Source organism: Falco peregrinus, chromosome 8 (genome assembly GCF_023634155.1).
Source record: "Falco peregrinus isolate bFalPer1 chromosome 8, bFalPer1.pri, whole genome shotgun sequence".
NCBI classification, from domain to species: domain Eukaryota; kingdom Metazoa; phylum Chordata; class Aves; order Falconiformes; family Falconidae; genus Falco; species Falco peregrinus.
Genome location: NC_073728.1, coordinates 63,135,271 through 63,157,620, shown reverse-complemented (window position 1 = coordinate 63,157,620; position 22,350 = coordinate 63,135,271). Strand labels below are relative to the sequence as shown.

Below are 22,350 nucleotides of genomic sequence, written 5' to 3'. Positions count from 1 at the left end.
TCTTAACCTGTGGGGTTTTAATCCAGACCCGAATCAACTCCAGCAGTGAGAGGGCAGTATCAGACAACGTACCAGTAAAACCCGTTTCTTCGTTGTAGATTCACATCAAGAAACAATGCAGCCACCTCATTCCTCCCGATACCCTTCTCACTTGAACGGAAGTGACAAATTACATCTAAAAAGAGAACTTTAATGACCAGAAGTGAACTTCTAATGAAGGCAGTATTGATAAAATGTCAAGTGCAGGCACTCTGCTCCTGACTCATTTAAATACACATGGAGGGAGAAAAGAGTGGTTATGTGTCCCAGCTTCCCCAGGGGTGCAGTCTGCTCATCCCCCTCAGGCCAGGCCTGGGGGAATGGCAACAAAGGGAGAGCAGAAATAGAAATTAATTGCTGGGCACAAAATCCACACTACAGAGCGTGCAAGGCCGTGTGGGATGATTCAATGTGCCTGCACAGGTACAGTGCAATGCTGCCATCTTCCTGGCAGGGATGCCCACCTGGCAGCATCCCGCACGTTTTATGTCCAGAAAAATAGAAAAGAACAGAAAGGATGAGTTTGGTTCCCACAGAAGTAGTAAAAATAATGGAAAAATCATGATAAAACCATGCGACTGCAGCAATGCCGCACTGTGTTTTCAAAGCTCCATTAACACCACTACAGACGGGGACCTGGAGTGAGGGATTTTCATGTACTTCTATCAGAAAGTACACTTCAAGAGATCGGGCTCTTAATGGCCTCTGGTTTCATCCATCTGTGCAGTGTACTTGGTGTTCTAACCTCAACTCCTCTCCACCTCATTTTACAGAGAAAGTTATCCAAAAGCACAAACTCAGTACTTAACCAACTTGGTAAGTTCATGGTTCTGACACCTCTCTCATGAATGCTAACTCCTACTACCTGTTTTCTATGCAATAAGAAATTTTGATTTTTTTTTTTTTTTTTTTTTTTGTGAACATAGCTCTGTAGACTGCACACGGGCTTCCTGTGAATTAGGTTTGAAAAGCAGCAAAGAAACTTAAAGATCCTGGTTTTGTTCACCTCACGAAAGGCAGATGCATTCAAGAATCAGACTCATTAGTGTACCCTGAGCAGCTCCCCGTGCTGATACTACAAGCAACAGGACAACAGCAGCTTGTCTAATGGGAAACTGGAATCTGAGCATGACTGACTAGATCACCCTCAAAAATTTAAAAAAGGATACAAAAAAGGAGGGGGGGGTGTATCTAAATGGAGGCAACACAGCAGTTTTACATGGTGGGGACATGAAATAAACTCTACGCAGCAAAGCAGAAGACTTTGGGCTGAGTTTTATGAGCTGTTCAAAATACTACCTCTAGCAGCAGCCACATCCTAGACAGGGTTTTCTCCCGGTGACACAGGAGGAATCCTCCCTCATTTCTGGATCCAGCAATTTCAAAATAAAACAGGAGAATGGAGCAGAACTATATCAGCAAACACTGGGTCAATTAAAATGCATTGTGATGTTTTTTTACTGAAAATATAAAAAAAAAAGAGAAAAGCAGCAATCCACAGAAAAAGATTTACTACTACCAAGACCAGAATAGTTTGACATCTGTGACAACACACTCATCAATCCTTCCAATGCAAGCTGTATTTTCATTTTATAGAGTTGTGGGCATTAGGCAGTTTTCTCCTTATGGAATACATTCTTTGCTTGCGATGCTTTCACTGAAAAAAAGAAGCCTCACAGCCCTGACAGAGGCTGGGCAAGATATTATGGCACTTGGATGTCCTTGAATCAATCTGAAAACATTCACAGAGGTAGTGAAACATTTATCAAAAGGACACAGTTATAGATGCATTTGAGTCTTAACTATGTGGTCTGCCAACACATTAATTTTCTGTTTTCGTTGGCAGTGTTGTGATGTTTACAACACTCCTTCATTCAGTTTAATTAAATGTCTCCCATCATATTTACTCCAATCACACCTTATTTAGAGATTGGTAAATAAATAGCTGAATTTTATTATTTATGACAAAGTTTAGTTTTACTATAACCTCACCACAGCATGTATTTTACAGCCTTCTGTCTTACAAATGATTGAACATAACTGCTGCAATATTACAGACCAAGTAAAATTAATATCCCCTTTTACTCCTGATCCTTTTTATTAACCACCATGTTTTAAAGTTATAATCAAGCCACTGTACAAATGCAAAACTTAACCTGACTTTAATCACCTGTTTTGTGCTTACAGAAAAAAAATCCCTCACACTTACCTTTATCAAGAGAAGTATGACTAGGTGTGCAATGTCACTAAGGGCACAGTCTTGCTAGGTGCATTTTAAAGCCTACTTTTCCTTTGCTGCCGCACACGGGGACTGCAGTGACTGGCAGATGTACCCATTTCGTGTTGCTATTGGTTTCCAAAGTCATTATTTATATTTTCAGCAACATCCTCACTCCTTCCGTAAGACATTCAGATGCACAAAGGAGTTTAAGTCGTTGATTTGAAATGCTCTTGATGGAAATGCTTAAAAGGCAAGACAGGCATAAAAGGAGTTCTTCTGTTTTAAATAGTGTTAATTCATTGAATCACTTCACACATTGTATGCACTCCTAAATTTCTGGCTTTGAAATGATTTGAAAGGGTTTCTAAAGGAGGAAATGGGCTCCATGTGGAGCTGCAGGGATGGGCTCTGTGCAATAAGATTTAGCAACCATGCTAGCCCGTTAAGAAAAAAAAATAAGCATCGTAAACCCTTCTCTTGGCATCTCCAAGTAAAAGTGGAGATCTGGCATATGGAATCAGTGTTATAGTTAAGGTCTTACAAAAGAAACCCCCAGCTTCTCCACGGCTGAACAAAGTTAGGGATGCTTTAGCAGACTGCAAATAATATTAATTACTAGTGGTTAAACATTTGAGGAAAGAGAATGTGTTAGCCAGTTCATCCAAAGGTGTCAATGAATTCTATTAACTAAATAACCCTTGTAAAATAATCAAGTTTTACAAGTCTACAAAAAGACTATTTTGCTCATATCTTGTTTGTGAAAAGATCATTAAGACTTACACCACCTAGATCACAGGCTGGTTGAGACCTTGCTGTAAAGCCAGCAAGCCTTACAGTATTTTTCCAATGCGGGCAAAAAACCTATGAGGTGTCATGCTCACATTGCTCAAATTATGCGCGAGTTTCTCCTTCTCTGTCACTATTTTCGCTTGTGGTCTTGTACCGTTTCTACCAAAACCAGACAACAAATCCTAAAGAAAATCCCCACTAGCATGATCTTTTCAGAGGCTAAGAAGGGACTCCTAGAAGACTTAAAACTGGTTTCTATAATGTTTGCACCAGTAGATGTGTTCCTCCATCCTCTCATGAAGTCCTTTGGCTCCCAGCACTGCACACAGCAGGACACAGGTTTCCATCAACCAACTGCATGAAACCCTGAGCTTCCCCCAGGTGCCAGGCAAGCCACACTTCTGCCCTTGGCAAGTAACTGCAGCGCATCTTCCCTCCCTAGCAAGAACAGAGAAATTTCCCATTTAACTTGTATCTTTTAAGACTCTCTGGAGTTCCCTTATTCTCAGGCAAGCCTGCTCTGCCTACTCCTCCATCAGTATCTCTTGTCTTACCCTCTGGAAACAGGAAAGCAGTATCACGAGAAAAACTGTAACACCCTTAAATCACATTCTTTTATAAGATATTTTAAGAGCCTTATGCACCGATTGAATTAAAACACACTTGGCTGGCCAGAAGTAGACCACTTTTGGCAAAAAAATGCCGTAACTACCATGATCCTTCCTCAGTAGGAACTTCAGCAATTTTCCTTACAAGATATTTCCACCACTTTCACAGTTGCCTGGTCCCACTCCCCACAAAGCTGCTACCTGGTCAATACATCAGCTCAACACCCCAGCCAAGTGTGGGATTTTCACCAGTCTCCCCTTTCCCTTCCCATTCTCACACTATTTACCTCTTCCTCTCCTCCCCTGCCTCTCCTTTCCAGTTAAGCTCCTGAAAGTAAGGAGTGACAACCAGACAGCTAAACAGAGAGTGAGTCTGTGCTAGTCTCATAGTTCCTGGATGTACTGTGAAATTACAGAGCAAGAAGAGGAGCAAGCCAGCATCTCTGGCTGTCATTCAACGGGGAAATCAATAGCACCTTTATAACTTTACTGACCCAAAACCTAACAAAGATCAATTATCACCTTTAAAAACAAACCATATTATTTGCAAGAAAGAGGTGCCTTACAATTGAATTCTGCATCACAAATGCAGAATGAGGCAAATCCCACAATTGCTACAGTAAGTAACAACGGGCTCAGGATACCAAAGGTGTTCCAACAACCCATCGCTGTGATCTTACTCAGAAAGAGTTAAACAAGAGACAAAAATTCTTCAGTCTGTCTGAAGGTATCTATTGATAACATGCAAGAACTGTATTAAGAAGAATTAAGACATGAAAAGGATGAATTCATTCTGGACTCTTAATGTCCTTTGAGTTTTGTAAAGATCAAAATGCTGTGAGAATGGAGCTCAAAGCAATAAATTTCCATCATTCTCCCATCTCCTCCATTAAAGGTCCCACACAGGCATCTTATCAAAAGGGCACACTCCAACAGCATCGCCACCTTCAGCTGCACAGGCTAAATCCTACCTGCAACAGAAACAAGCCTCCTCTTCTGTGTGTTGCCACTCTGCCTTCTACTAAGAGCCTGGCTTCACTCACCAGGTCATCTTGTTGCTACAGTGCCAACAGTCCTAAAACAGAGAGCAAAAAACCCTGCCACAAAACCCAGTGCTGGCACACAACAGTCAGGCTGCACATGGCAGATACAATCATGTTTCTTAAGCAGCACGCTTATAAGTAACACTACACAATCTTCCCCCCTTTTTTTGTGCCTTTCTGTTTTATGTATATTTGCCTTGCTTCTTCTCCAACAACTGGAGTTTAAACAACTATGACAATATCCATGGGCCATCACAACCAACTTTTCCCCCAGCACTGTCAAAACCAGGAAGCCTCCCTATAAAATCTAGTATCAGAGGAAGAAGGAATTCAGGTTATTGATGAAATCAAGTCTTTACTAACTTAAAATGTAGATGCTTTGGTTTTGCCTTTACTGGATTTTATTCTAACAGAAAAGTTTAAGATAAGTTGTTGTCACAATAGCAAATAGCCTGATACTTTGAAAATCCAAACTGGGATGAGTTGTTCTTATCAGGTAAAAACACGCTCTCATACCGACTTTTGACTGTACCATTTATCTCAAAATCCCTCAGAGGACACACTTCCTTCATAAAGCAAAATTTTCAGTCACCAGGACCAGAGACACCTCTTTTTATACCTTTACCCCTGCAAACAAGTGGTTAGAGCTGCTCCTTGGACAGCAGCACCTGCTGTCAGGGGCTCTGAAGGGAATTTAGACAATCCTTCAATGAAAGTATCTGTGTATGTTTACTATTGCATTTCGCACTGGAAATATCATTCATGCAAATCACTTTATCAGACAATTTTCTGAGTCGGTATGGTCATTCCCAAATTGATTGCACAAGCACGTACTTTGCCACATCAGTAAACTCCTGCACACATCGTCAGACCATTTTCCAAATCGATCATGGGAAAAGCCTGTCATTTTCCTTGCCATCTGAAGAGGACCATCCCAGCACATCACTGGGGAAAGGCAATGCAACACCCCACTCCTCTACCCCCCAAGGATACAGAATGAATTAGAGACGTGCATAATTATACAAACATTTGCAGGAATACACAACAGCAAACAGCAGCAACTAATCCCACAAAATCCTCTGAGAGAATAGGAAGATTTTTCACTCTCTGAAACGTGATAATGAAAAAATAATTCCCAGATGCTCCACCAGATGAAATCATCTTGTTTCAAAGTTTATAATTATATATGTTAAATGCAATGGTCCACTTTCAAGATTAGTGATAATGATCTTACATTTTTAATATAGCCCTTCATCCCCCAGGATTCAACGTGAGTTTACAGAGGCACTCCAGGATTGCTGCAGATACCTCTGGCTTGAGACGTGGCAGCTGTTTAATATCACTGCATGTGCTGTAAACAACACACCATAGTACGGAATAAATAAAGGATATTTGTCAGAGGAAGGAGAAGGTTACAGAAAAGCTTCCATCAACCTTCCACTTTTCCATACAAGAGCTCAAGGACAGAGAACAGGATGACCTGCACCTCTAGAAGGCACACTTTATATCCATTATATCCCTTGGGAAGCACATGCTTCATCGAGGCAAAGACATGACATTGCAGCCGGCCAGACCCAGCGCAAGGACCATGGAGCCGAGCAGAGCCCCCAGCCCCCACAGGGTGGGCAGCAGCACTCTGACCACCGTGACAGCTCAGCTCCAGGAGAAGTCTGGATTTTGCACATGTTCAAACTGGCTGAACACAAACTCAGTGCCATGGCCGTGATGGCCACCTAACAAAAGCCCCCCAACCTCTGACCATGCTGGCCACCTTCAATTCCAAAGAGAAGGACTGTGATCACAGAAGTTATTGTAGACCAAAAGAACTGGCATTAATGTCAAGATGATTGTATGAAAATCTGATCAACATGAAGTGACCAGGGAAAAGCTCAAAAGGCCCTGTCCATAAAATGTGGTAAGTTAAACATTTATGTTATCCCATAGCAACCTGGAAAATGTAAAGACCACACAGCTGTGGGCTCTACAACAGGACAGCACAGACCATATGCTGCACACAAGCTACAAATTCTGTACATTTACCTAAACCCCTCTTACTGATGCTCTCCCTGTGCTGTCCACTGCTCAGGTCAGAGCTGCACTGTGGCAAATCCCCATGCCCTCTGTGGGCTGTGCCTCCAATTAGGAGCTCACTTCCTCACCCTTTGGGCACAGCTTTGCGGCACCAGGACAGGACAGCTCACCAAATCGAGCCGTGCTGATGTCAGACACATGAAATGCAAGCTATGCCACTGCGGTATAACCAGAGAAGCAGGATCAGCCCTGGTCCCTCAAGAAACACTCTTCAAACTGACCTTGAACCATAATTTACAAACAAGACTTTCGTCTTCTGCTTTCAAGTGTAGCCCTTGAGCTCTTCCAAGGGGTAACCGGAGATGGTGGAAGAGAAGCTATTTAACCTCTTGGTCTTTTAAATCATGAACAGCAATAACAGAGAAAATCTAGCAAGTCATTATTGGAGATACTGTACGAAATAAAGTGCAAGTGAAAGAGGAAACCTTCAGATTGATTTTAATAGCTTTGAATTAAGCTCTAAATTGGAGAGCAGACCTTAAGAGATACACAGACTAGCAGACCAAATGTCATCACTACAGATGTTATTACCAATTCACAACAAAAACGTTTGTAGTAAAGGGCATGCCTGAACGCTGTGATTGAGGTCCAGAAGTGGAAGGAGGTAATGCAGTTGTTTAGCTCTGCCTCCTTTGCTTTATCCTTTCCTATAACGAGAAGCTCAAGCCACAGAAATTGAGGGGCTTTGACCATCCTTAGGTGCCTGCAAGTCTTCATGCACTTTCCAAAGGACTATTCCCAGAAAGATATGCTTTAACTCACTGTTAATGCTCTGAAGGCTTAGCATGGCATACAGCCACTCTTTCCTCATCACACGGTTTGGGGCCAAACTAATCAATAACAGGTTGTTAATGCCAATGAATTCAAACCAGCAGTTTGTTTTTAAAATGAAAAGTTACTGAAACAGAACTAAATATTGCCCAAATCAAATTAGCTGCAGTAGCAATAAGTAATTAAAGCTATAAACTAGTTCATAAATAGAGAACATAATTTAATTAATTTTACCACCACATATAGAAATATCAATACTGTGGTGAGAGATGGAGCATATGGGAAAGCAGGGAGCTAAGGTGCTTTTGCATCCACAGCCACACACAACCAACACAATAGCAAAATGATTGTATATATATACAAAAATCAAATCCTAGCAGTAATGGAGTACTCTGAAAGAATAAGTAGCTGTTGAGAGCCAGATAACTGGCTCAAGCAGGGAGACACCGTGTATGTGAAATACATTTCGCAAAGCTGAGAAAGAGATAGGAAGGACAGAGCAGGATGAGTTATTTGAGGTAAAATCTTCACAAGCTCTAGATAAGGAGCTGTGCTCATGATCTGTTCCTGCCCGTGCCACCGCACGCCCTTTCCCGTGCTCCCCATGACCACGACCAAATCAGTAAAGGCTTCAGTTTTCTCCCACAGGTAAGCAAGCAGGAGCAAAACCCTGTGGTCAGTACTGAAAATGTTATGAGCAGGCAGGTTTCTCCCGTGCCTGCCCGTCTCAAGCAGTACTGCATTTATGCTACAGGCAGGCACACGCGCAGGCTCCCGATCCCTGGCACGCTGTGCACTGGCTCCTGCGCCCACAGGATTCGGGGTCCCTTGGTTTAACTGAAGGGAAGAGCACAGAAGGCCACGAAGGGACAGCTGTTTTTCCTGTCTGCATCTCCTGTTCGTAGGAAAAAAAGCAAGTGTGCATACCCATATACTTCTTTCCTCACTCTGGATCACATGTACATGTCTGCTTTTCCTTCAGACTAAACCAAAATCTTGAATGAGTCAAATCTGTTGAAATAATGAAATACAAAACTGAAGTGATTTTGCAGATGTCAGCTGTAGAGTATTGCTCCAGTACTATGGTATTAATGAAGCCTCCCTCTATTTAAAAAAGTTGCTACAAAATACCAGGGTAACGCTGAAGTTACCTCAGGCTGTTGAAATTTTTTTGTATTTGTTTTTAAGGAAGGTAAGTGCAGACCTTGCAATCTCATCTCTCGCTCAGTGTAAAGCACTGCCTTCCCCAGAGAGAGCTGTAAAAGGCTGTTTCACAGAGCCGAGTATCACAACAAGGTACAGAGGAAAGTCATTTGAGGCTGGTCCACACCACAGAAACATCTATCCAAAATAATTCAGCACAGCTAAACAGAAAAGTCATACTGACTTTGACAGTGGAGTTCTCTAAAGCTACTCCACCTCCAGCATATTTGGTGCTATCCATTAAATACAGGGAGGGTTGCTGGAAGGGCATACAGGGACGGCTAACAGACGGGAGGGTGCTGGTCCTGGAGGTACTGGCTGAGATGCTGAATTTTGTCACTTTTAGCTTGCCCTTGCTCCAACAGAAGCTCTGTACCAGTGACACCACAAGGGTTGTCTCTCAAGCCAGGCTCAAGCAATAACACAAACCAGGCACTTAATAATTATTCATTGCACACAACTGCATCCTTCTGTATGTTCTGCATGATCTCTCCAGCCATCAACAAAACGGGAGTCCAAGCAGTTAAAGGCCAAATTTGCAAACACAGCGAGGCACACAACTCCCACCGCCGCCGCTGGAGGGGTGAGACACGGCAGCAAGCAGTGCGAGCTGTGGGGAGCCAAGGCAGCTCCACAAGCAGGTCTGGCCCACAGAGATGCTGCAGGGTGATGGGAAGGAGGCCACCTCTTCCAGGGGACTTTGGGGCAGGAAGACAGGTTTCTCATGCAGAAGTAAGGCTGGTAATACTCTGTGGACTGGAACACACAGCAATCTTCCAGCACTGAAGGGATGCCAACATCTGCCGTGGCATGCTGATGCTAAAATCCCTGGGCTTCCCTTTAGATTTGCTCTGACAAGCGTACCTAAGGATGTCAAGCTTTTTTCTGTTGCAACATCCAGAGGTCTTCAACAGGAAAGCCACCTGCTCCCAATTTGCACGTAGGAGAAACAGTGGACAGCACCAACAAGCACCAGGAGCTGCCCAGTAACTTTTGCAGAAAAGAAATCCATCTCCCAGGCTCCTGGCCTCCCGCAGTCACTGCCTTACCTCCATGAATGATTAATTCAATCAAGATTTAGATCAGTAAACCAGACTAGACCTGGGGCTTCTTTCTTTCAAAGCATTTGGTTTTCTTTTGTTCCACTCAGTCCTCCCTCTCACCCTTTTAATTGCCACCGGTCAGAAACTGCATCTCCCTGATCCTCCTGCACCTCCTGGCAGGTTTCCCTCCCTGGCAGCAGGCAGGCTCCCCGGCAGCATTTTCGTTCTGCTGCTGCTCCTCTTTCACAAGCCATGCCATTCAACTTTCCTTTAGCCAATACATTTATTTTCAGAGAGCCTTAAAGCTCTTTCTTAAAAGACTTGAAGAATCGCTTTCTCTGCCCATCCGCACATGATGCAAAGTTATGGTGCAAGCACAGCAGGAACCGGTGCTTTTGAAGGGTCAGGCTCTGCAGAAGATGAAGTGCAGCTGAGGACAGACCCTGCAGCTAAGACCTCTCTGCTCCAGCCTGGGTCAGAAGCAACCCCCACCCCAGCCACCACCAGCCCCAGCACCCTCAGCATCACTGACATGTACAACACAAAGCCAGAAACCAACAGCCTCATTTATTTTTTTTTTTCATTTTAATTAGGTTTCCAAAGCCCTAATGTCTTCCACATAATTTTACATTTAATGTCTGACAGTATCAGGCACACTTAAGTTTGGAACTATGCCAGGGAAAGGAACTCTGCTCGGTTGAGGACCAGAGGAGCACTGCAGGTGATTGCCCTCACCTGGTGCCCCCAGCACAGAGGTCCCCACAGGGCAACAAACCTCTCCGGGCCTCTGATGGGCAAACCCTGGTCCTAACAAATGCGTCCCCATCTGCACTTCCCTCGTGGGGGACAACAGTCTCAATGACAGCCTGCCCAGCCCCTCCTGTCCCAATACCTTAAATGAGAGACGTGTCCTGCAGGTATTACAAGGCATGCTGCTGCAGAATATTCAAACCCCACATGTCGATGTCAGGCAGGTTCTGACCCAACTACCACAGCAGTCCCCAACCCAATAATAATTTTAGCAGTGTGCTGTAGCTGCCTCTATCTGTCACTGACCCGCGAAGTGTCATCTCTTCCACCTGGGCAGAAAGCTGCTGCCTGCCAGAGCAAAGCATATCACCAGCACACACGCACGCTTTCTTTAACAGCCTTATTTTAAAGATACCAAAATACTTCAACCACCCCACGCAATGTTACTAAGTTTACTTAGTGTCATCCCCATTTCACACATGAAAAAAAGAAAGGTTACTTGCTGTGATTAAGATAATACAGTGGCTTTTAGGGTAAAAACCACAACAAAACACAAATAAAAACACAAGTAAAACTACAACATTCAATATAAAACACTGAAATTATCTGAGAACATCTATGTAGTCAACATAAAGGTACAAGAAATTCCTTTTAATTCCCATTATTTTCAAAATTGTATGAATAGGAGTTAAATCATTTCTGAAGGCGAGACACTCAGCTCTAGGTATTCAGGCTCATAATAGTCAACATACATCTTCGAGCCTCCAAATCCATTAAGACCAAACAACAGAGTTTACTTATTGGTTACAGCCTGACTTGCCAAAGCAAAGCAACTTATCGATGAAATAACTAACACAAATCCAGTAAATCCATACATGCAGCACAAGTAGTGCTGATACAGGACAAAGTGTTGGGGCACCAGCATCCTGGAGGAGCCTGCATCTTGTCACTGCCATTTCCAAAGCAATGGCCATTTTTCCACTTACAACTTCTATTAGATCAATTGATTCTACTTTCCTTTTAAACTTGCCTCACTGAAATCACGACAAAGCACAAAATAGCAACCGAATGAGGTTTGCACACAGAGAAAGTAAAGTGTACCAAATCACTCAGCCTAATAAAGCTCCAGGAATCAATAGGAGTATTTTTAACCACTCCCATAAATATCTTCTTTGCTCCTGCTGCTGGAAGTACCAGAATATATGGAGCCTCTCAGGCACCAATGGGGTCTAATTCATGGTATTTTGGTTTGCTCCCACAAAAGCTTTAGAAAGACACGGCATTCCAGGGACGAGTCACGGCTCATGGCCTTCAGCCTATCAGCCCCTTTGCTGTACTCCTAATCTTAAAAATAAATTACAAACAACAGCATGAAATGGTAGCAGAAGCTCCTTTCCAGGCATTTTCCTCCTCCAGCAGATACACTACAAGCATGCTACAGATTAGTCCCACCTAGGGAGAAGAGCTTTCTCACATCATAAAAAAAAAACAAACCCAAACACCGCAACCCCCCCAAAAAACACCACTTTCCTCAGACAAGTAATTACACAGTTACACAAATAATTGTGGGAGTGCAACTCCAATACCAGCCTGTCTCCCTGTGGAAGCTTACATCTTTCTTGCAAACTAAGTGACCCCCTTTATAGGGAAAAATACCAAAAGCTACACTCCGGTTTTGGAGGATATTCTGCTACTTATGATTCTTTCCTTTTTTCTTAATAGATGCACACAATTTTAATTATTTAGAGCTCAGAGTCAATAGGGTTGGATCAGCAATGACAACAGACTGCCACTGGCAGGCAGTGACAAACTAAGTCTTAACAGAGACCTAAAGGATTCTTTACATCTCTATAAGGAAAAATGTACCTCGTGACTATCAGATTACATGAGACTGAAATTTATGATCGTATTATGAAGTTAAATATTACAATAATTAGTTTTAAGCTGATTTTATCTCAGAAATCATACCAGCTTTGATTATGTTTGCACTCCAGTGAAGCATGTTTTCCTGTGCTTTTTTCCCCCATCAGAGGATGTAGAAGAAAATCTTCAGAGAAAAAATACACAAGAGCACGACTGAAGAAGTAATTATTACTTTTTAACTTCTTCTATCATAATTAATTCCTATTAAATCCTGAATGAGGTCTCAGGACAAGAAACAAGCAGAAAATTGCCATTAAAACACTTGGAGTGTGGTGTCAGCTGGCAGCGCCAGCCAGCTTGGCTGCACACACCACATCTGCAGGCAAAGAGCTGGGATCTGTGAATGCAGCCTCACACCCTGACAAGCATATTCCGGTCTGAATATCTGCTCCGTGACTTTTCATTTTTAACAACCTAACTTCTCAGGTGAGATCTAACTTGAGGTGAAATAATACCCCAGACAGCTAATTCAGAGATTGTGCTACACAGTGGCCACTCAGCTGCAGCCCCCACGCTGGCACCCATGCATGGAACAGTCCCATTCCATACCACAGCGAGAAATCACCAGCACTCGGCGCTCCGTATGGCACACGTCACCCATAGACAGACGTGAACCCTGGCCTCACACTCTAGACAAATTTATAAACTTATAGCTTGACCCTAGAGGTCACCCACAGCAGTGTGGCCCCATCCATGCCACCAGCAAAAAGAAAATTCCAAAGTATCAAGTCCACATTCTAAAATATCGAGTAGAAAGTAGAAATGTGCCTGTCTCAAACTCCACTGATCTCCCACCATTACAGTGTACCCCCCAAAAGCTTTTTGCTGCCACATCAGTCTTATCTGAAGTCCTACAGTCAGTTGTCATCACATTAAACACTCTCCACCAAAGTTATCTTTATTGTTTTTCATCCAAAAAGGAAAGATTTTTAAAAAAAAAACACAAACAGACAAGGGAGACAAGGATGGGAGACCTGAAAGCCATTTTTATCATAATAGCTGGCAAACATACATCATTAGATTTTGATAGCAAGTAGAAAGACTGTGTTTATAGTAACTTTAAAATCAGCAGTTCTGTTCAAGAATAAAGGCAGTGAATCTGGTATCTGACAATTGCCATTCACATTCTAGACCTGACGAACAGCTCCTGTGTTCAACAGCTTCACAGATTTCCTTCTATCTCAGTTTGCCTAATAAAAGATATTACTTCTCCCTACAAACCTTGACTTTCATATTCTAGTGCCTGATAAATAACCCACATAGAAAACAGATTTCTATCTGAACTTGAAAAAGAAAGTTTGTGCTTGTCTCCAAGGACTGAGTCTTGTTAAATGGAACCCAACCCTTTGGCTTTAGAGAACTTTCCTAGTAGCTGATGGGCATATTCCTCAAAACCCTCAGATCTTCTTTTTGCCATACAGCATGCCTGAAGGGAAACGGTGGTGGCACCAGCAATCTTTCCAGTAATTAAAATGAAATACTAACATAGGTGGCATTTGGGGAAAATAACACATTTTTTTTTACAGCAGCATATCTAGCATCAAATGGCGAGGAATTTGTTTCACTTCATGAAGCAAAATCTAAACTCATCCCTTCTCACCAGAAATTAAAAAAATAAATAAATAAATTAAAAAAAGCACAAAACTTTGTTGCATTTAAGTCAGCACAAGTCCCAGTTTTCAGTAACTATTAGCTCTATTAGTTCATCTTATTCTTGCTTGTATGGACTTCAGCGGTAAGTAAAGCTACAGGGTGCCTCTTTACACACTGCAGATGGGATTTTGCAAGGGTGAGCCAAAAACGTCTAGTTAGGGGCCAGTTGCAACTGAAAAAAACCAAGCAATCAAGCAAACTCAACAGAGCAGTTCTGACCAAGTACGTTTAACTACTTCACGACCAAAAGCTGTTGGAGCCATGAAGGGCACGCAGTCCCTTCCCCTCGCCCCAGCAGCAACCAGCCAGCACCAGTCAGCAGGGCTTCAGGAGAGCTCTCGGAGAGCCACCACCTCCTTACAGCCTTCCCAAAAGGGCAGATCCGCGGACAAACGCTCTGTCTCCAAAGCTGCAGAGGAGAATTTTAAGCTAGCAAAGGAGCGTTTGTTAGCGCTAAGAAAAAGATTTAATGTCTAAATTAAATAAGTGCACTATGCTTAGCTCCCACTGACAGATTTGCTGGATATTAATGACTCTCCCGCTAGAGCTGCCGCTCCCCGGAGCGCACCGCTAACATCAGCCGCTTGCTGATCAGCCCATCAGCAACGGGGGCACGCACGCGTGGAGCCCCACTGCCCCTCTCTGCCCTGCTTCCCGTTAGCCCCTTGAAAGGAATTGTATTGCTGTTTTGACAGAAATCCTGCTGTCCCGTGGGAATACATTGAAAGAATGAACAACAGGTTTGGTTTAAGGAAGGTCTGAAAAGTATTGCTACAAAACCAGGGAAGTAAAATGGAAATGCCACCATTAGGGCACTGAGTCAATATTAGTTTCTCCATGCAAAGAAAAATAAATTGGATACTTTTAATGATTTTCATTATGTTCCTATTGTTAAATGAATACGATAAAATGTGCTTCGGTTATGTCATTCCCACTATGAATTGCTGTGATATCAAACTAAAGATAATCCCTCAGGCTCCCCAAAACAGAGAAAAAACACAGAAAAAGTCCACGTTTGTGCGCAGGCATCCGGGCAAGGCCTGCAGCGCTGTTCGCACGACGAGACCAGTCTCTCACCCTCCAGTGAACAAACATCATCTTGTGAAATAATCACATTAGAGCTTCTGCCTGCTGCAAAGGTAGAAGGGTAAAAGAAAAGACAGAAGGCTGTAATTATTATTTCTCTTTTAAAATACTACAAGGTGCTCAGCTAAAGATGTCTGGAAGATGATGGGGTCATCTAATCAGAGGGAACACAGCTCAGCTATAATAAACAAGCCCTGACGAACACACTTCCTTTGAAGAGAAAATTGCAATGCCTGATACAGATCAGAAGATTTGTTCTGGTGATGTTATTTACATTGGGTGAACATTAGAAGGTGGTAGAGTCATTTTCAGCATTGTCTCACATTCAAACCGAAGTTTTTTTGAAGTTCACTCAAAGCTTGATTACCTCGCCAGCATCTCCACTTCCTAGAGATGCATTAGGACGTTCCAGTGATAATTGCAACCTCTGTGACTTACTGAAAACACTCACTTAGCAAATGCCTCTAATGCAGCTGACCTGTTTTGAATATATTTAGAGGTGTCATCCAAAAGTGAACCTCCAAATACGAGAAGTGTTTATTATATTTCTAAAGGAAAAGAGAGGGATTTCTGCTGTCTCTGCTCCTTTACTGCTACCTCCATTTCCCTCTAAGATGCCTCATAGTATTGAGGAGCAGTCAGGGCTTCCAGGATAATTTAATGTTGTTGTAAGGGCTTTGACTTATTCCCCATCCTACGCCCTACACCAGTCAGGAGTTGCTCCTTACTGGTTTTAGGACCGACAGACCACTGTAAGCTGTGACAGCCCTATATCCAGTACACATTTTGCAGCCCAGGCTGTCCAGTTCACTGTCACGATGGCAAAAATAACCTTGTTTTTACAAGAATGGTACAAGCCTCCTCTCCAGCTTCTCTGGGACTCTGGCTGCTCGCTCCAGCTCCCAGCATCAGGAAGCCAGCACACTGGTCCAGCCATCCTGAGCAGCATGTACAGAGCAGAGGCCATGAGCTCCGACAGACCCAATCCTGGGCTCATCCATTAATTTAGCTCAGTTATTGGCTGCTGATGAGGTTCACTGTTTAAAGTGTTATTACACAGTTAGGAGAATACAGTTTTTCATTTATTAAGGTTTTCTATGGGCCACATAGTTATGTCATTGTTGATCAGTGTTGAGACACAGCCCACATCCCGACTCCTGCACGCTAGGCAAGTCCCACCAGCATGTCAGGGTGCAGAAACGGTCACTTTGCATGCTCAGTGGTACATCTGCTCTAATTGCAACAACCTCTGTTTTCACAAACTGGTTTTTTTCCTTACAGACGTGTCTGGCAATGGATCATCCCTCATTGACACGGGTGCCAACAGTGCTGGACGTGTTGATAACAGCTGAGAAGCTGCATAGGGCTGCTTCCAATTTCTGGCTTCACTGACGCTATTCCCAGGGAATAAGGGTTGCCATAATGTTGATTCTGCTAAAAGCAGTTGATGAACTTCTGTATTTAATGGGCAATAAGAGTTAAAAACTAAATATGACTATCATATAATTTCAGGAAAAGAAATAATTTTGGGAAAATATGGGTAAAGAAGAAAAAATACCACGGAAAACAGAACACGAAACCTGGAAAGGATAATAAAAAAATAATATCTAACTTAAGTGACAGAGAAGTTATTCTTTAAAACATTCAAATGTGAAAAGTAAAAAAAATAAATCATATTATAGGCAATTCACATCATAGAATTTCAATGGGAGAAGCAAAGCACATAGAAGGGGCACTGCATGCCATTGTCACCTGCTTCGCAGTAGCAATGAGAAACTAAATTGAAATCTTGTGAGAAGTGACATTTTGAAAAACTTCCAATTCTACAGATGGAAAACACAGCACTTTTTTTGTTGTACCTTTTGTTTTCCAAGCAAGAGCATAACTTTATGCTATTATCTGCTGGCTGCACAAGGTGGATTTCAGCTGTGGCCTTTGCACCAACTACTGCACACAACAAACCGCAGGAACTTACTGGTAACCTCAACAGAACTGGACCAATATGCTGAACAAATTTAAAAGCCAGAATCCAACTTAAGCCTTTGGAAGGAAAAGGCTTTGAATTCTATACATCCTGTAGGTCCAGAATCACTTTTCACACATACTCATTTCATTCTGGTAACACACGTTCCTAGATGAGTTTCATAATATGTGTCAAATGGTTATACACTCACTTAGAAAAAGCAGCTGGGCTGAGATTCAGACCTACTGATTGTCACATCTTTGGGACCAATTTAGCAGACAGAATTTAGGAGTTAAGCAGAAATAAGACAAATTTTAATGTCACCAAAACTGGAAGAGTAAAGAGTGACAAAACAACATGCCACCTGCGAGGAAGAGGCAAGGATGGAAAGGAGGAGAAGGGGACAAGACATGAGGCTCACTCATGCTACTTCATAAACACACTTAGTGCCCATCTTCTGTTATATACAAAACAACAAACTTCGCTAATATTCTTCAAAAGATCTCATCAAACACAACAAGCAAGCAGCATAGCACAGATATGTAACTAACAAGGAATTATTTATGGAAGGCTTTTAAACCTGGATTACTTAAGACACTTGAGCAGTTGCAGAGTCGCCAATCAGCTCTGCTGACTAAATACATTTTTATAAATCCTTTAGCTGTTTTATTTACCCAATGGACCAAAATGGCTTATTCATTCTCTTCTGGTTTTATTTTGGTCTATCAAGTACAGTAAATGCACAGTTAGGTGCATAATAAAAACTCCTTTAGAAAAGTAATTGCATTACCTCATACACAGTAGATTCTTCTTTCCCAAACACCATGAACAACTGGAGCATTTTACAGGCTCCTAAGTTCTTCTTAAAAAACTAGACTGCCACATACTAGCTGCTGAGATGTAAAGTCCAGAGGGAACGTTTACAAACAAAGCAGAGCCCCCCGGAAAACCACAAATTAAAGCAGAGTATTTGTTAAGGCAGCAGCCGGGGACGCAGCTATGGCACCAACCACCTGACCAGTTTGTTCTCCACATCCTGCAGGGTCTGGTGAGAACTGGATGTGGTGGAAGAAGATAACAGACCCATTGCAAGGACCACTGATGCTTGCCTCGCCGCTGCCCTGGCAAAGTGAGGCACCTGCAGCAGAAGCACCATTAGAGCCTCCCTTGCCATAAACCACAATGCTCCAGCTGGGCTAATCCAGGCTGACAGCTCCACACGCTGCGTCTGCCACAGGCAGAGGCCACAGCCACCTGGTTATAAGTGCCTGAACTAAGAGAGCATGAAGAGGGCAACTTCTGTCTTATTTTATCTCATATCTGGGCAGTGAGTTGAAGCTCTGAAAATATTAACCTAATTGCTCTGCCTGATAGTTAAAGCTCAGTTCAGGAAGACATGGCATGTTGAAACCTATTAAGTCTGTAATTGAAAATATACCATGCCCTTACACATTAAGTAGACTAGCAGCATGCAACTCAAAAATCTGATGAGCCTACAAGTGATCCTGGACTTTGGGTTTTCTGGCTCAGAGTTACTTATTCTGCTAATTTCTGAGACATGCTAGATAAACTGACTTGTTGGAGAATATTTGCATATTGCATTATACTGCCATTATCTGAAACATCTGCTGCCAGATTTTTACTCAAACCTTACAAAGAATTTATCTTACAGCTGGTCTGAAACTCAGGGTGTCCACTGCATTTGCACCTTTTAATATTATGTGCAAGCAGCATATGCCCTCTCCATATGAGAGGGGCTTCCACATCATGCAGTGCTCTGTGTAACAACAGTATTTCAGCAGAATTATGTGCCTGAACAGAAAAAGTAGTATTTCATACAAATAGCAATGCACCACTCGGAACAGTGGCCAACACTATTTCTAATCTCACTTTGAATTTCAACCTGGCTGCTCCTAAGGATGCTTAAGTCAACAAAAGCCCATTTGTCTGAAAATCTATCCTTCTCTTATTTTTAAAGACAGTTTGTCTTAAAAGACCAGTGCAAACCAGTCTTGCTTGACTGCTCTGGGTCTGCTGGAGCGAAGTGCTTTGTAGAGGGGTGAATATGCAGCCAAGACAAGGTTTGTAGGACAAAGGGGTATCTTTTAAAAGACTGCCCAGTTTAGCTAAAAAAAGTAGAGAAGCTTGCCGAGTGAGAGGATGTTAGGGATGGGGAAAAATGTTAAAGTAGTTATCTTCTGGGGAAAGACAGGTAATTTACAGGCTGTGGAGCACAGAGAGATTAGAGGGAGAAGTGAAAAGAAGAGGGAGACACTGTCCTGTGGAATAAAACTAATCTCCCTATTAAGCTTTCATCAAAACTTGGCATTCAAGTTGGTGAGGAGGTCATCCATCTCAGACAGAGGCTGGCAGCAGGCAGCACCACCAGCACAGCACCATGACCTATTGGGACTGTTATCCTCCCTGAAAGCATAGAGGATGCCCCTGCCATGCCACAGTGGGTGACACAGGCATAGGGCAGACACTGCCAGAAGCACCCCGAGAGGCACAGTGCTTAGCATGCACCAGAAAAGCCCCTCACTTTTTAACTCCAGCAAATATGCTAATCTATCTTTCAAAGTTTCCAAATAACATCAACTGATGAGCAGGAGGAAATTACCTTCTAGGTTGGCCCTACATGCTGCCCACTGCCTCCCTCACACAGCTGTATTTTTTTTTCCCCCACATGCTTCTAACTTAAAATTCTTACATAGCCCGAAGCAAAAAGTCTGTTCCGTAAAACTCTGCCTTGCTGTTAACTGCTCCGAGAAGCTGGGTCGATGAAGCTGGCTTCACGGTGTGTGTTTTGGTCACAAGCTTTAAGTCAGCAATTTATGTGTGGTGTAATCAGTTGTGAAAACCTCTAAACATCTCACGTGATTCAAGTTTCCTAGATACAAAATAGTTCAAGGAGCCTTCTGGACTGTGCCAGCAGGTAAGGCTATTTTATTGCTGCAGGTCACTGCAAGGTTTCATGCCCCACGTTATCTGCTGTAAATGAACATCACAGAGACAACTCTAGCATCTTCCACTATCCTGTGGTGGAGCTGACTCAGTTTCAGATTTCTCTCTATCTGGTTTTGGGATCTGATACTGCTGTGCAGTATCTACCCACAGGTACTAAATTCAAGGAATGCAAGCAATGGCAGCACCCTATTTTTTTTGGTAACTTCCTTTTGTGTGCCCAGAAATCAAACTTGACTGGTCTCCAGCTGTTCTTCACATGCTGATAAGGAACTAGGACTTCTTTAAAGGCGGGGCATGGCCAGGCAGGGCTGCAGTGGGCAGCATAGTGTGGCAGCCAGCACCAGTAGCTTATTCAGCTGCCAAATCAGCACAGTTCATTCTGCTTTCAGATGGAAAGAGATGCTTCCAGGCACATCCAGCCTCAGCACTCTGCATTGGGGATACTTATTTATGAAGTACGGTAGTATGGGATACACAGATGTATTATTTTGCATCTCCCTGTAAATCCTCACAAAGTTTTGTAGTTTTCTGGCTCATCCCCATCTTCTCCTACTCCCCACCCAGGGAACTGAAGTCTGGCCATTTCCTACATTGTAAGCCATTGCCTACAAGCTTGTTCCTCCCACTTGCTGCTGGTAACAGCTGCCTGGTTTCCTGCTCTCAAGAAGTTTTCACTTCAATTCCTTTGGGTCCATCAATCTGCTGCTCTAGCAAAGCCACATAGTATTATATTTACTTACTCAACATTCATGTCCATTCTGCCATGAACAGAATTCATTCCTCTTGCCCCAAAGTACTTGACTACAGGAGCCAATGTATGAATTTACAGGAGCTTTAAGTCTGCAAAGCCATACTGCTTCCAGCAGCAAGAGAGCTGGGCATGCAATGGGTTTTCTATGCCTACTGGCAAAGCTGGGCAGCATTCACATTTTCAGATATAATCCATCTAAATGAACAAACAGTCATTTGGAAGCCAAACATTACTACTAGGACCAGCACTGTTTGGTTTAGAAAACAGATTATAAACTCCCTGGTTAAGTTGCAATTCACTGTTCAGTGTTTGCAGCTACTCCTCCTTGTCCAGAGTCCCATACACACATGTGCAATACCAGCACCTACAGTAACACTGTCTAGGAGCATCTGCATTACTGTTCAATTTACTACTGTGCCCAACACCGGCTAATCAGCTGATTATTCAGAGTTCTTCCGCCGGCATGGTTTTACTCCCTCTGTTAACTCTGGTCACAGAGAACCACAGAAATGCCAAGTTACCATTAGACACCGCTGCTGGCAGATACATGGGAGCAAACAATTTTGCCCCTTCTCCCCTCCCCAGTTTGGGTTAGACTGGCTCTAAATTAAAATCCAAGCTAAATGCTGCCTTGGGCATTTATCTTATTTCTACCTAATTCCCTGCCAACATTACAAAACTAGGCATCCCTGCTGCATCATGTATCTGAAGAATAATATTCAGCATTTTTTGTACCTCATCCCACTTGAGAAACTGCAGTTTCCCAAACTTAGGAAAACAGGAGGCAAACATCAGAATAATATTCTGACCCAGTCAAACATCCTTCCCCAGGTAACAGATGGCCATTCACTGACAACATGTGCCCTGAAAAAACAGAGATAATTTCTATGAAAACAAGGTAGCAGAGATAGACAGAGACATGAATCTTTATTTGAAGAAGTGAAGACTAAGTGATTGTTAAGATCAGTATAAAATACAGAAAAATATTCCTACTTGTGATCCTAGAAAACAGGTATTGTTAATGTGAAACCTGTCCTCTGCAGTTGAGACATGTCCTGAAGATACAGCCAGTGGGTTTCTGAACATCCAACTCTACACATACATAGCATATACGTATATATATTTATCATATATTCTGGATGTCACTGGGATAGCCAGAAACCAAGATCCAGGAGGTACAGCTGCTTCTAAAGAGCAACACTGACACAGCTACTGATTTTTGGTGGATTTTGACCAGGTGACAAGGAACAAAACCAAATTTCTTGGACTCAAGCAATAGGACAAAAACAACAGGATAGGAAATTAATAAGTGATTTACTACAAAACTAATTACAGTTGATCACTTCATTGTGTTCATGAAGGCTTTAAGGAGAAAAACTTGCCATTCCTGCCAAGTTTTGAGAGCCTTTCATCTTCCATGGATAGGTGAAAATTTGAAATGAGCAAACA

The 22,350-nt window shown here is 42.7% G+C and overlaps 1 protein-coding gene across 2 annotated transcripts in view; it reads right to left on the bottom strand.

The window, feature by feature from the left end:
* Positions 1–22,350, bottom strand: part of FSTL4 (follistatin like 4) — a 236,531-nt gene that overhangs the window by 191,286 nt on the left and 22,895 nt on the right. The window lies entirely within an intron of this gene.